This window comes from Wyeomyia smithii, chromosome 3 (assembly GCF_029784165.1).
Source record: "Wyeomyia smithii strain HCP4-BCI-WySm-NY-G18 chromosome 3, ASM2978416v1, whole genome shotgun sequence".
Taxonomy (NCBI): Eukaryota; Metazoa; Arthropoda; class Insecta; order Diptera; family Culicidae; genus Wyeomyia; species Wyeomyia smithii.
Window position 1 is genome coordinate 221,951,083 of NC_073696.1, and position 13,967 is coordinate 221,965,049.

Sequence of the window (13,967 nt, forward strand, 5' to 3'; positions counted from 1 at the left end):
GTTCTGAAGACTGTTTAATCTCACTCATGTTTCTCAGAGATGGCTGTACCGATTTTCATAAAATCAGTGTCAAATGGAAGGTCTAGTTGCCCCATAAGACCCTATTGATTTGTTTTGCAATCGGACTATTACTTTGCCTGTTATGTTTAAAAATGTGAAATCCAGCTATGCTAAGGAATATATTCCGAAGACTACTTGGACTCACTCACTTATCTCAGAGATGGCCGACTCGATTTCCACAAAATTAGTGTCAAATGAATGGTCTAGCTGCCTCAGAAAACCCTATTGAATTTTACTGTAATCGAACTATAACTTCATTTGTAATGTACCGACTTGTGAAAATCACGAAACTTCATTATCTCAGAAACTACACAACCGATTTGATTATTATTATCAGATGAGCGGGCTAGTTAAGGGTTAACTGATGAATTATGATTGAACACGTGGTTTCAAAGTTTGGCTGCCCTACACGTTTCCATTTCATTTGGTTATAATCGAGCAACCGTTATGTATTAAATTGTTAATAAAACAACGAACGTCTATTATCTCAAAGATTACATGACTCATTTGAACATAACTAGTGTCATACGAACGAGTCATCTCTCAAACTTACAAATAACAAACTTCATAACAATTTGATATGTGGCTCAAAAGTTATGGAAAGAAGAGAAATTCAAAGACTATTCAAAACTATACCTGCTTTGATCGATATATGTGGCCTCAACATAATTTAAATGTGGTATCGCAATGTGTTTAAAGTCTGCAAATGCACGACGAATCGGTCATAGGATATGATCAAAGTCAAATAACAAACCGTTTTTTTTTTTGTTCTTCTATAATTTATTTGACATGGCACAAATACAATTTAATGTTTAACGGCGCCAATTATATCTGGTAGCTTACTTTCTAAAGTATCTTAATAACTAAAAGCAAATTTTTTATCCTTGCTGCCGACTACGAGCTGAAACTAAATGTAACTTCAAGCTATAATATTTTGCATTAAAAGCACTGGTTTACTGTATGATGGTTTTCATTGCCATAGGTAAGCACATGTTCCGCTGCTGGGCCAAGATATTACGGACTGGCATATTGGGTTGTCTCCCTCGGGCCTCGAGAGTATCGTGCGGGTCTGATTGCTGTTTCCGGATCCGGGGTCTTAACGTGTTCTTGTCGTTAGGCTGGATGCAGGCGGAAGGGGGTAGGACTAAACTGGGGCGTGGATGGATTTCAGGAAAACGTATATAAGGAACATGTAGGATAGGTCACGGCTCGCCAAGACATCACGAACAGGAACAGCCGACTGCCTACCTTCGGCCTGCAGGGAAGCTATTAATTTAGACCTGGCGTCACGGTGTACAGGGCATGACCAAACAACGTGCTCTATGTCGTGATAACCTTCACCACAGGCACAGATACCACTTTCCCCGAGCCCAACACGACGGAGATGCGCGTCAAATCTATAGTGATTGGACATAAGCCGGGACATCACGCAAATGAAATCCCGACCTACATCCAACCCCTTGAACCACGGGTTCGTCGACACCTTGGGGATTATGGAATGTAACCACCCTCCCAGTTCCCCTCTGGTCCAAGCATTTTGCCAACTGATGATCGTATTCTGACGTACAAATGAGAAAAATTCATTAAATGTAATTGGTCTTTCATAAATTCCACCGTTTGTTGCGCCCACCTTAGCCAAAGTGTCCGCTTTCTCATTGCCCGGTATCGAGCAGTGAGAAGGGACCCACGCTAAGGTAATCTGATACGATTTTTCGGATAAAGCACTCAGATGTTCCCGTATTTTCCCCAGGAAATACGGAGAGTGCTTAACATCTTTCATCGATCGGAGAGCCTCAATGGAACTGAGACTGTCCGTAAAGATGAAATAATGGTCCGTGGGCATTTTTTCGATAATCCCTAGGGTGTACTGAATTGCAGCCAATTCTGCGACGTAAACAGAAGCAGGATTATCAAGCTTATAGGAGACGGCTAAATTGTTATTGAAAATACCGAAGCCAGTCGACCCATCAAGAAGTGATCCGTCAGTGTAGTACATATTGTCGCAGTTGATGTTTCGATATTTATTGGAAAAAAATTTAGGGATCTGCTGCACGCGTAAATGATCCGGGATTCCACGAGTTTCTTCTATCATGGATGTATCGAAAAACACAGTAGAATCAGAAGTATTTGATAAGTCGACACGATTTAGAATATTCGAAGAAGGGTTAATATTGTGGGACATGTGATTGAAATACAATGTCATAAAACGGGTTTGAGAATTAAGTTCGATTAACCTTTCAAAATTTTCAATCACAGGACGGTTCAAGACCTCACATTTGATAAGAATGCGAGAAGACAGGCTCCAGAAGCGGTTTTTCAATGGTAGTACTCCAGCTAAGACCTCCAAACTCATCGTATGGGTCGACTGCATGCAACCCAAGGCGATACGCAAACAACGATATTGTATTCGCTCCAGTTTGATCAAATGGGTGTTTGCTGTGGAGCGGAAGCAGAAACACCCGTACTCAATGACAGACAATATCGTTGTTTGGTAAAGCCTTCTAAGGTCTCCTGGGTGGGCTCCCCACCATTGTCCGGTGATTGTACGAAGAAAATTCACTCTTTGTTGACATTTTTTCATCAGATACCTAACGTGACAACCCCAGGTGCCTTTAGAGTCGAACCAGACACCAAGATATTTGTGTACCAAAACCTGAGAAATCGTTTTACCCATTAAATGTGTTTGAAGCTGAGCAGGTTCATGCTTCCTAGAAAAAACTACTATCTCAGTCTTCTCCGGAGAGAATTCGATACCTAGCTGTTAAGCCCAAGCAGACAAATTGTCCAAGGTATCTTGCAATGGTCCTTGCAAATCGGCAGCTTTGGCTCCTGTAACAGAGATTACACTGTCGTCTGCAATTTGTCTTATCGTGCATGAATTTGCCAGACATTCGTCGATGTCATTTACATAAAAGTTGTAAGGAAGGGGGCTTAAACATGAGCCCTGGGGAAGACCCATGTAGCTAATGCGAAAAGTTGCCAAATCCCCGTGCGTAAAATGCATGTGCTTTTCGGAAAAATTGTGCAAAAAATTGTTGAAAATTGGAGAAAATCCTTGTCGGTGAAGTTTACCCGAAAGAATGTCAATAGAAACGGAATCAAAAGCCCCCTTAATGTCCAAGAACGCAGACGCCATTTGTTCTTTGCGAGCATACGCCAGCTGAATATCTGTTGAAAGCAACGCAAGACAATCATTCGTCCCTTTGGCACGGCGGAAGCCAAATTGAGTATCTGATAGTAGACCATTTGATTCGACCCAATGGTCTAAACGACGGAGTATCATTTTCTCCATCAATTTCCGGATACAGGATAGCATTGCAATCGGCCTATAAGAGTTGTGATCAGAAGCTGGTTTCCCTGGTTTTTGGATGGCGATCACCTTCACTTGCCTCCAATCCTGCGGTACAATGTTTTGCTCCAGGAACTTATTGAACAAGTTCAACAAGCGCCTTTTGTCATTGCCGGGTAGATTCTTCAACAAGTTGAATTTGATTCTATCTAACCCAGGCGCGTTATTGTTACAGGACAGGAGGGCAACTGAAAATTCTGCCATCGTAAAAGGTGATTCTATCGCGTCGTGGCCCGGAGACGCATCGCGAACAATGTTTTGCTCAGGAACAGAGTCCGGACATACTTTCCTGGCAAAATCAAATATCCACCGACTTGAAGACTCCTCGCTTTCGTTGACCGTTACGCGATTCCGCATTCTTCGGGCTGTGTTCCAAAGAGTGCTCATCGATGTCTCCCTCGACGTCTCGTTCACGAACCGACGCCAATATCCGCGTTTTGTTTTGCTGTAGCCAGGCTTTTAAGCTTGGTATTAAGCTCCGAATACCGTATATAGTCGTCGGGTATACCTCCCTTCTGGAAGGCCAAAAACGCGTCGGATCTTTGCGTGTAGACATCGGAGCACTCGTTGTCCCACCACGGAGTTGGAGGCCGCTCTTTGATCGTTACGCCGGGATATTTCTTCGTTTGGGCTTGCAACGCGGCGTCGAGGATTAAGCCCGCGAGGATGTTGTATTCTTCAAGTGGTGGGTGATGTTGAATCGACTCGACCGCTTTTGAAATCATTTCCTCGTATAACTTCCAATCGACATTCCGTGTGAAGTCATACGGAATGTCAATTGGTCGCATGCGAGTTGAACCGTTAGTATTTGAAATAAGAATAGGCAAATGGTCGCTACCGTGAGGATCGAGGATTACCTTCCATGTGCAATCCAACCGTAGCGACGTCGAACATAAGGATAGATCCAAAGCGCTTGGGCGCGCTGGAGGTTTCGGGATACGTGTCATTTCACCGTTGTTCAAAATAGTCATGTCGAAGTCATCGCAAAGGTTATAGATTAAAGAGGAGCGGTTATCATTGTAGAGGGAACCCCAAGCCACACCATGAGAGTTGAAGTCTCCCAAAATCAAACGTGGCGAGGGAAGAAGTTCTATTAAATCAAAGAGCAACCGTTGCCCAACCTGTGCTCTGGGAGGAATATATATTGAGGCAATACAAAGCTCTTTACCTTGTATTGTCATTTGACATGCGACAACTTCGATGCCTGGAATCGAGGGGAGGTTAATACGATAGAAAGAATAGCACTTTTTAATCCCTAAAAGTACTCCTCCATATGGGGTGTCTCGATCAAGGCGAATAATATTAAAATCATGGAAGTTGAGATCAATATTTGAAGTATGCCAAGTTTCACAAAGGGAAAATGCATCACATTTGTTTCTATTTATTAAAACTTTAAATGAATCCATTTTTGGTAAAATACTTCTACAATTCCACTGTAAGACAGAGATAGATCCTTCGTATACGCAGATGAATTAGGCATCGAAGGATACAATCGCTGCAAGGAGGGGCCATTGGGCAGTCAACTGCTTCAAAAATAATCTAACTGTTGGGAGGAATGCTGTAAGAAAAATTTTATTCGGATCGGGTACATTGAAAGTTTCAAAAATCCAGTCCACAATGTCAGAAAATTTCACTAATCCAGAGTTTGTTTCATCAACTGGGAGTGCAAAAGGAACAACTGGGGTTTTAGATGTTCCTGGCAGTGCTGGGAACTCCTTCTGGAACTTTAAATTTGCAAGCTCAGGAGGAGTTTGCTTCGATTTTTCCGCAGCACTGTTTGGTTTGTTTGTAACTTTCATTTCACTTTGGGAAATCTTAGGACCTTTTCGGGGAAGTTTAGGAGAGGAAATATTTTTCCTCTTTCTAGACGCCCCAGGATTGGCATAAGTTGTTCCCGCTGGTGAATCGTCAGAATCGGTTTCATCAGAGGACAACAGATCAAAGGGGTTCGATGTTATGGTAGAAGTGGTCACGGTCTTCTTCAGCATCTCAGCGTAAGATCGCTTTGAACGCTCCTTAAGTGACCGCTTGATTTTTTCTCTGCGCTGCATGTACACCGGGCATGTGGAGAGCTCATGCTGATTTTCCCCGCAGTGAATACATTTTTCAGCATTTACACTGCAAGAATCGTCCGCATGAGTTTCTCCACACTTGCTCCATCGTGCCTTATTGCAGCAGTAGGCGGCTGTGTGGCCTAGCTGCTTGCAATTGGTGCAATTCATAACACGGGGTACATACAAAACAAACCGTTTGAAATGATTGGTTTTATCGAAGTGACAATATCCTCAACTTTTTTTTTGTGGTCCCCGTGGTTCTGTGGTTAGCGATGTCGGTCGGCTAGCTCTCCCACACGGTTGTGATATCGGGTTCGATTCCCGATCGAGTCGAGGATCTTTTCGAGCTAGAAATTTTCTCAACTCAGCACTGGGGCACGGTGTATCGTTGTACTTATCCTACACATACAAAATGTGCCAAAAACAATATCGATAACGAATTCTCTCAACTAATCTAGTTGATCGAGACCGCTATTAGCCCCGAGCTTAAGCGTGCGATATTGTTTTTTATATCCTCAACTTTTGGCTGCTGTATATCGCCTTAATTCTGAATATATTCATATTGGGTGGTATTCTGTCATTTTCAGCAGACTTTCTGGCATCAATCTTACACCGGAAATACCCATATTGGGAGGTATTTTTGATTATTTTCCAGAAACTAAAAGTGGTCGTCTTTAAATTCAAAATGGTGTCCAGGGTCAATGTTTGGTTTCTATGCATCATCTCGATTACGCAAATATCCATATTGAGTATTATTCGGTCATTTTCGACTGTTGTCTATAAGTTGCTATTTAGCATTCAAAATGGTGCCTGAGGTCAATTGTTAGTTCCTCGCATCATTCTGGTTCCAGAGATACTCATATTGGATAGTGTTTGTTTATTTTAGGCTGTTTTTCACAAACCAGTAGTCGCCATCTTGAATTTCAAAATTGTATTTAGGATACTGGTTAAAGAAAAATGACCCAATATGAGATTGGGTGATATTTTGTCATTTTGGACTGTTTTTCAGAAGCCGAAAGTCGTCATTTTGGACTTTGAAATTGCCTGTGAAATCAATTTCTGTCATCTGGGCGTAATTCTGGTTCCGAAAACATTCATATTGAATGGTATTTGGTCATTTCCGGCTGTTTGCCAGACACCGAAAGTCACCATCTTAAAATTCAAGATTGTGTCTGTGATCAATTTTTAGCTTCTGTGCTTCTTTCTGTTTCCAGAAATACTAATATTTAATGGGAATCGTCCATTTCAGGCTGTTTTCCAGAAACCGGAAGTTGCCATTTTACAATTCAAAATGTTGTCTGAAGTCGATTTGTGGCTCCAGTGCATCATTAAGGTTCCGGAAATACCCATATTTGGTGGTATTTGGTCATTTGCCGCTGTTTTTCCGACACCGGAAGTCGCCATTTTGGATTTCATAATGGCATTTGGAGACAATTTCTGGATTTTGAACGGCATACTGGTTGAAGAAACACTCATATTGGGTGGTGTTTGGTCATTTTCTGCTGTTTTCAGAAACCGTAAGTCGCCATCTTAGAATTTAAAATGCTATCTGTGGTCGATTTTAGCTCCTGTGTATTATTATAGATCCGGATATTATTATATTGGGTGGAAATCGGCCATTTTCGGCTGTTTTCCAGAAACCGGAAGTTGCCATCTTACAATCCAAAATGTTGTCTGAGGTCGATTATGGAACATATTTGTTACCACTAAAACATTCACCTGCCAATATGGTTCCATGTAGTTGTTTAGTTCGCGAGATGTGCAAAAATTTGTGAAGAAACATGTACTTCCAGAAGAGGGAGGGGCGTCAAACCATTATGGACATATTTGTTACCTCTTAAAACATTCACATACCAAATTTGGTTGTATTTTCTTTATTGGTTCTTGAGCTGTGCGAAATTTGTGTTTCATTTTCATGGGATCCCTCCCTTATAGAAGAGGGAGTCGGGTGTCAAACCATTATGTACATATTTGTTACCACTAAAAACATTTATCTGCCAAATTTTGTTCCATTTGGTTGATTAGTTCTCGAGATGTGAACAAATTTGTGTTTCATCCAACTATTATGGACATATTAGTTACCCCTTAAAACATCCACATACCAAATTCGGTTTCATTTGCTTGGTTTGTTCTTGAGTTGTGCAGAAATTTATGTTTCATTTGTATGGGACTCCTCCCTTCCAGAAGAGGGAGGGATCTCAAACTATCATAGGAACCTTTATCGGCACCAAAAACCCCTACATACAAATTTTCACGTCGATCGGTTCGGTAGTTTTCGGGCCTATATGGATCAGACAGACAGACAGACCGGCTTGCATTTTTATATGTATAGATTAAAACATCAATATTTTAGAACCTAGAGAGTGAATATACATTTATTGGATTGAAGCGGTCATGTAAATCTATTTTTACAAATAAAAAATTGAATGAGAAAGGCTGGGTCTGACCGCTAGGTGGATTAATTTAGGTTTTTTCTGTTTTCAATAGTGTTTCCATATTATATAAGAAATGGGCTGAGATGAAAAATGGAACAGTTCCCCTATTTAATGCAACAAGAATTTATTCGTAGTACAGAAAAACCCAATGATCAAAAAGCGTGACTGTTTCTGTTTGTCATGAATATTTAGATTCTTAGAAACGCTGTTTTGCTCATTGATTAGAAGTAATATTAAAGAGGAATTTCAGATTTTATTTTTGATTTGATGAGAAAAATAAGAAAGTGGATTGTGAGATTATCATGAATTAATTATTTTTTGTTATATTGTTATATTGTTGCACGAAACAATTGCCTCGTCGTCCCTCTCGCCTTCACTTGTGCTTTCGTATTGTTTTATTAAATTTAAAGCCATTTTTATCACAAATGAGCACAATATAATTCATATCGTATGCATATTAGCTAAATTACACACCGGTTTTTCAACTGACCTTTCGTTTATAATTGAAATAACAGCGGGTGGAATTTCCCTGCAGATTTCTATATTTCAACTCAACGGCAGGGTTCCAGCCTATATGAAGGGTGATAAAGGTACTCATTTAAAAGTTGACATGGATAGTCAAAAGATTTTGTACCGACGAAAAACTTCAAAATGTGTTTTTCTCGATTTGATGCCTACGGCATATTAGCCAATTTTTGAATCATGGGCAGTAGAGCGGAGTGTGCTTTATAAAGCATAGACGAAGGCGAGCCTCAAGCGATCGGTGTTTGACGCTTGTCTTCGATTCGGCACGCAACGAATGAAGATCATCACCACCCACAGGGATGACTCATTTTATTCTGTATTTTGAATTTCAAAAAATCTTTTGCAGATTTTTAGTATAAACACTTTGTAGATTTTGTTAACAATCTGTGGGAATCGGCATGGTTTTGCTAAAATCTGTAATTTGTATTTACAGATATCTCTATTTTAAGCAGTAAATGTGGAGTTGATAATTGAAAAATGTGCTAACGGGGGAAACAGTTGATTAGAAATTTTCGAAAGATATAGTCCAGCAGGTGGGACTCGAATCCACAACTTCTAATCTCCGGTCAGATGCGTTTCCGATTACACCACCGCAGAACGTATAACTCGGCCTTGCCAAGTAGCTATTTTGTAGCCAGTGGATTTTATAATTAATTTGAGAGCCACCAGTGATGAGGAGCTGCACAGCCTTATCAAGCGGATGGTCAGGCCATTCGATGTCGAAAAGGACTCAAGCATATGTTTATTTTTAGGCTCCCCCACCCCTTTACGCTGAATGCTATAATACCTTGGTGTAACTTCCTCCTAACAAAAAATAAGTCCCTCTTATCAATATAACAGGCCAGAAGTACGCACAACGAAACTTCTCCAGTGAATTATCATAGGCGGTATTTGGCAGGAATAAGGCTCACTATAGTAGAGTAGATAGCGTGTAAAAAGGAAGGGTAAAATCACATTACACACAAGCACGGATAAAACGATAATAAGCTTGCCACTTCTCAATAGCAGTACGGCTAATAATAAAAGTGCGGAATACAGCGAGCATATCTTCCAATAGATCGACCATCCTAGTCGTAGTGAGAAGGTAGGAAGAAGGCTGCGACGATAAAATTACGTCTGAGAATGGCTAAAAGATAGCAGTAGGCCGAAACTCTCTTGTCATAACTCACATAGGAGGGTGGGGGCAAGATGGACATGTTAAGGAAACGTGTGAAACAACATATTTTTCGGAACTTAATCCCTTACATTATAGGTTCACACAAGCACTTTGATGCGTAGTTTTTGGTTTTGCAATTGAAAATCGTTTTCTATGTTTTTTGAAACAATAAAAAGTTGATTGCATAATTCGTTTTTTTTTTGAGTGTGCGGATGAAACGGCCAGGTGGTGTAGTTAAGACGGACATGTTAAGGAAATTAGCCATAAACGACGAGTTCAGCTTTTTAAATGTTATGAATTAGCAAAACGTGAAACGCAAACACACATGAAGGATATTTTTATGGTTTTCGATGATGCTGGTCACACTCTTTTACCGCGGTAGCACGAACCGACATTTCGCAATCCACTTTGCGAACAATTGACTTTCGGTGCACGTTTGATGGATGCAATCTAGGCATACCCTAATTTGAAGGAAATAATACTATAAACACTGTCCATCTTACCCACCCTGGTGGTGGACCGTCTTACCCCACCAGTAACACAAAATTTTGAAACTTTTGTAGTTTTTCAATAACAATACATTTTGCCTGTATCTCTTCACGTATAGGTCAGGCATGCTTTAAATAACCGGAAAATGGACCAACACCGAAAAAAATGTGGGAAATTGTGTGAAAAGAATCTTATTTCCCTACACGCAAAAATTACATCCGCACGCGACCTTGTAGCCTATTTTCAAAATTTGTTGATTTTTTGCACATTTGACAAATGCAAACATTGGAAGGGTGGTTCGAAAATCATCAACTAACTTGGTGAAAAGGTGGCCAATTTTAATTTTACAAAAAAAACTCATAGCGTTAGAACAAGTCACATGTTCGTCTTACCCACCCTGTCCGTCTTACCCCCATCCCTCCTATAGCGATCGAAAGAAAAATTTCTGATTGATTAGAAGATTAAGCTTTATGAAGCTCATATTTCATATACCTAGTTGACTAAGGAAAGAGGAAGGATGGTGCTGGTACACATATAAGGCACCCTAGACATTCTTCGAAAAAATATTGCAAGAAATGACGTCTGATACTTCAAAAACTATTTTATTATTTATGAAGCCATTTTTATATAGCAGCAGTTACGCTGTGGTGCATAATTGTTCGGACACTGATATCGTTCTAGTAAATTACCAAATATAACGCAGATTTTTCATTCTTTCGCGGGATTTAGTGTTTCGTATTTATTTGTTAGGCTCAGTACTCAGTACAAAACCGTTTAAAAATTAATACTAATATTGCTATTGCTACACAAAATAAGAAAGATTAAAAAACTATAAAATAGTAAACTATAAACTTAGTGTGCAAAATTTATCGGACAAAAATTAGCTTGCGATCCAGTATCGCTTGTTCTTCAAATTCTACTGACGCCAAATTCGATTTCATCTACATAAATTTTACTACAAGCATAATCGTCATAATCGATGATATCCAATCAATTTTGCACCACTGTGTACGTAAGTGGCTAATCAAGAAAATACATAATTCATCCCATAATTATGTGGTTAACACTCAATTCGAATAACGACTTGAATGAATTTTTTACTAGTTTAAATGTACAGTAGGCTTCCAAGATGTTCTAACGGAATATAAGGATATCAGAAACAAAATGAAAATAAGACGTTTGACACCCGTTTTTCGAATTCGCCCCTTTGTAATGTTGGACCAATCTTTTTGAATTACTGAATAGAAATTGATTACTCTTGCTGTTTGACATATTGGTGAAACGTGAAACACACCAATCGTATAAAATTTAACTGCTGATTTCTAACACGTTTATCTAGTATCAGTTACTAAGTTTGTGATTGACGCCACCATGGAACGGTTGGAGCATCTTGATCCAGCTGCAAATCATTTTGAAACTTCCTACCAGCAGCTCATCACACATATACGTAATTTTTTGTATACTTGCAATGACAGTTAAATTAAATTCTCTTTTTCTTGTTCAGTTTCAGCTTATTTCATCGGAGTCAACACAATATGTATGATTACCAACAACATGCGGGGAAATCTAGCGATAATTCCGTCAGGATTGTCCTTTCCTATAGTATCGATTGACCCAATGCACAAAAATGGTAGTAACATGCTACTTTCCGTAATCGAACTCGGATGTTATAACTTCGTTGTGAATCATGAGGCAATTGAAAGATTCCTAGATGATTATATCGATATTCATGACAGAGCAACGTACAGAAATCCCAACAAAGCGGTAATTTTTCTGTTAAACCAGCCGTACTCTAGTTCCTCAACTCTACTAAATCAGCTTTCGAAACACTCAGCATTGGATGAAATTATAAATTTTTTAATACTACTACCAACCGATCAATTGAGGGCGGTTGATATTCTAACACATAATTATGCTACAAATAATAGACAAACTAGTGATCTTGTACTGTTGGATTCGTACAACACTTATAGTCGGAAATTTCGATACGGTCAAAATTTATTTCCGGATAAATTCTCCAACCTCCAGGGTAAAGCAATAAAAGTGGCCAGTCACACCTTTATCCCCTTTGTAGCGTACGCAGAGGGTGAATCAAGCTTTCCGACGGTACGCTTTCACGATCAAAGCCTTAAGTTGGACGGTCTAGATGGACATTTAGTGAGAGATTTCTGTAAGACCTATAATTGTACCATCGAAATGGTTATAGGTAACTTAATTGAATTTGAAAGTAAATTTTGAAGAATTTTGCATTTGGTGTTTGACAGACGAAGTGAACATGTGGGGAGATATTTACGATAATAGGACAGGCCGAGGACTCCTTGGGAACCTGGTCGAACGACGCGCGGATATTGGATTGGCAGCGCTAAGCAACTGGCACCGGTATTATGCATATTGAACGTATTCTGCCAATATTGACAGCGGAGGAATAACGGCAATCGTTCCAAGAGCTAGGTAGTTATAGTTCCAAAATTCCACTTTGCTATTTCACACATCTGATTTCTAGAATAAGAATATTTTTAGAACTGTTCAATCATGGAGAACAATCCTGCTGGTCTTTCCCAAATCTGTTTGGATCCTAACGGCAGTGGTGTTTTGTGGTCTAGTGATCATAAGCTACTCACTGTACCGACCTAAATTTGGTTTCCAAAATGAACCTGACATCGTTTGGAGTGCTTTCAATATGTTGTTAATTTTTTTGATGCGGTCTGCAAGCGTCGGAAAGCGAACTACTTCAGAAACGATTTTGTCAGTCTCTCTACTAGCGTTCTCACTTCTTTTGGGTAACATTTACATCAGTAGATTCTCAAGCTTGATAACAATGCCACCGCAAGGAACATCCATCAATACTATATCCGATTTGGCGGACAGTAATCTTACCCTTCTACAGGTTCACGAAGCCTGGATATTCTCGCTGCTTCCTTCCACTAATGTAATGCATTCATTATGAATCGTTTCGTAAGCTAAATGCAATACTAACCTCTTCTATAATCTTGCAGCCCGCTATTGTGAAAATACTATCACGATTTGAAGCTTATCCACCAGAAGAATTGCAACGGTTAGCCGACAAAGGCAATGTGGCATTTTGTGTGGGTCGTCAAGAGAACGGACACTTAGTTTTTGGCAGCTGGATAACCCACTTCAACTCTCACAAGTACCAACTTTTGCTTGAAGATTTATACTTCGTGTTTCACGTGGCAATGGCGACTAAAACTTGGCCATTGATGGAACAATTCAATAAGTTAACGATGCGTACTTTCGACGCTGCACTTCGCTATTATGAGGAGTTAGTGGCGTATAATACATATTTGGATCCGTATCTCAACACCTTGTTCGAACATGCCCGGCGAAGGACACCCAAAGAGTCTAGAGCGGGAGAACTGAACGATTTTATTGGAGTATTCATCGGTTTTGGATTCGGAGCGGCGTTTGCTGTCATTGTATTTGTAGCTGAGCTGCTAGTAGCCAATTTTTGTGGACCTTGCGTCTTGACCAAAAAATCAAATTAATAGTGTTAATTCATATATTAACGTATGATAAGCCAACCGAAGTTAATATTGTAACTGGCTGCTGCTGCTGCTGTTAATTGATTTGCACATAATTTGTTGTTGTAGAGTGCAAAATAAAAGTTTGACGTTTCTGAATAGATTTCAATCCTTTAAATTTTAGCTTAGAGAAGTAAACTTCCAGACTCATTATCATGTATTTTGAGTCGACCGTGTATTGATATCGGGTTTTTTTCTTCGGCTCAGCGGTCTTAACAAGACCGCTGAGCCGAAGAAAAAACCCCGATATCAATACACGGTCGACTCCAAATACATATCAATGAACATGGCCGATGGTAGGTTTTACAAATACATAACCGAATGCTATGGTGAATCTGTGCTCAATAAGTTCAAAAG

At 39.8% G+C, this 13,967-nt stretch overlaps 1 pseudogene; it reads left to right on the forward strand.

Moving 5' to 3' along the window:
- Positions 1–11,439: 11,439 nt before the first annotated feature.
- On the forward strand, positions 11,440–13,574 carry LOC129729081 (uncharacterized; annotated as a pseudogene).
- Positions 13,575–13,967: the final 393 nt, after the last annotated feature.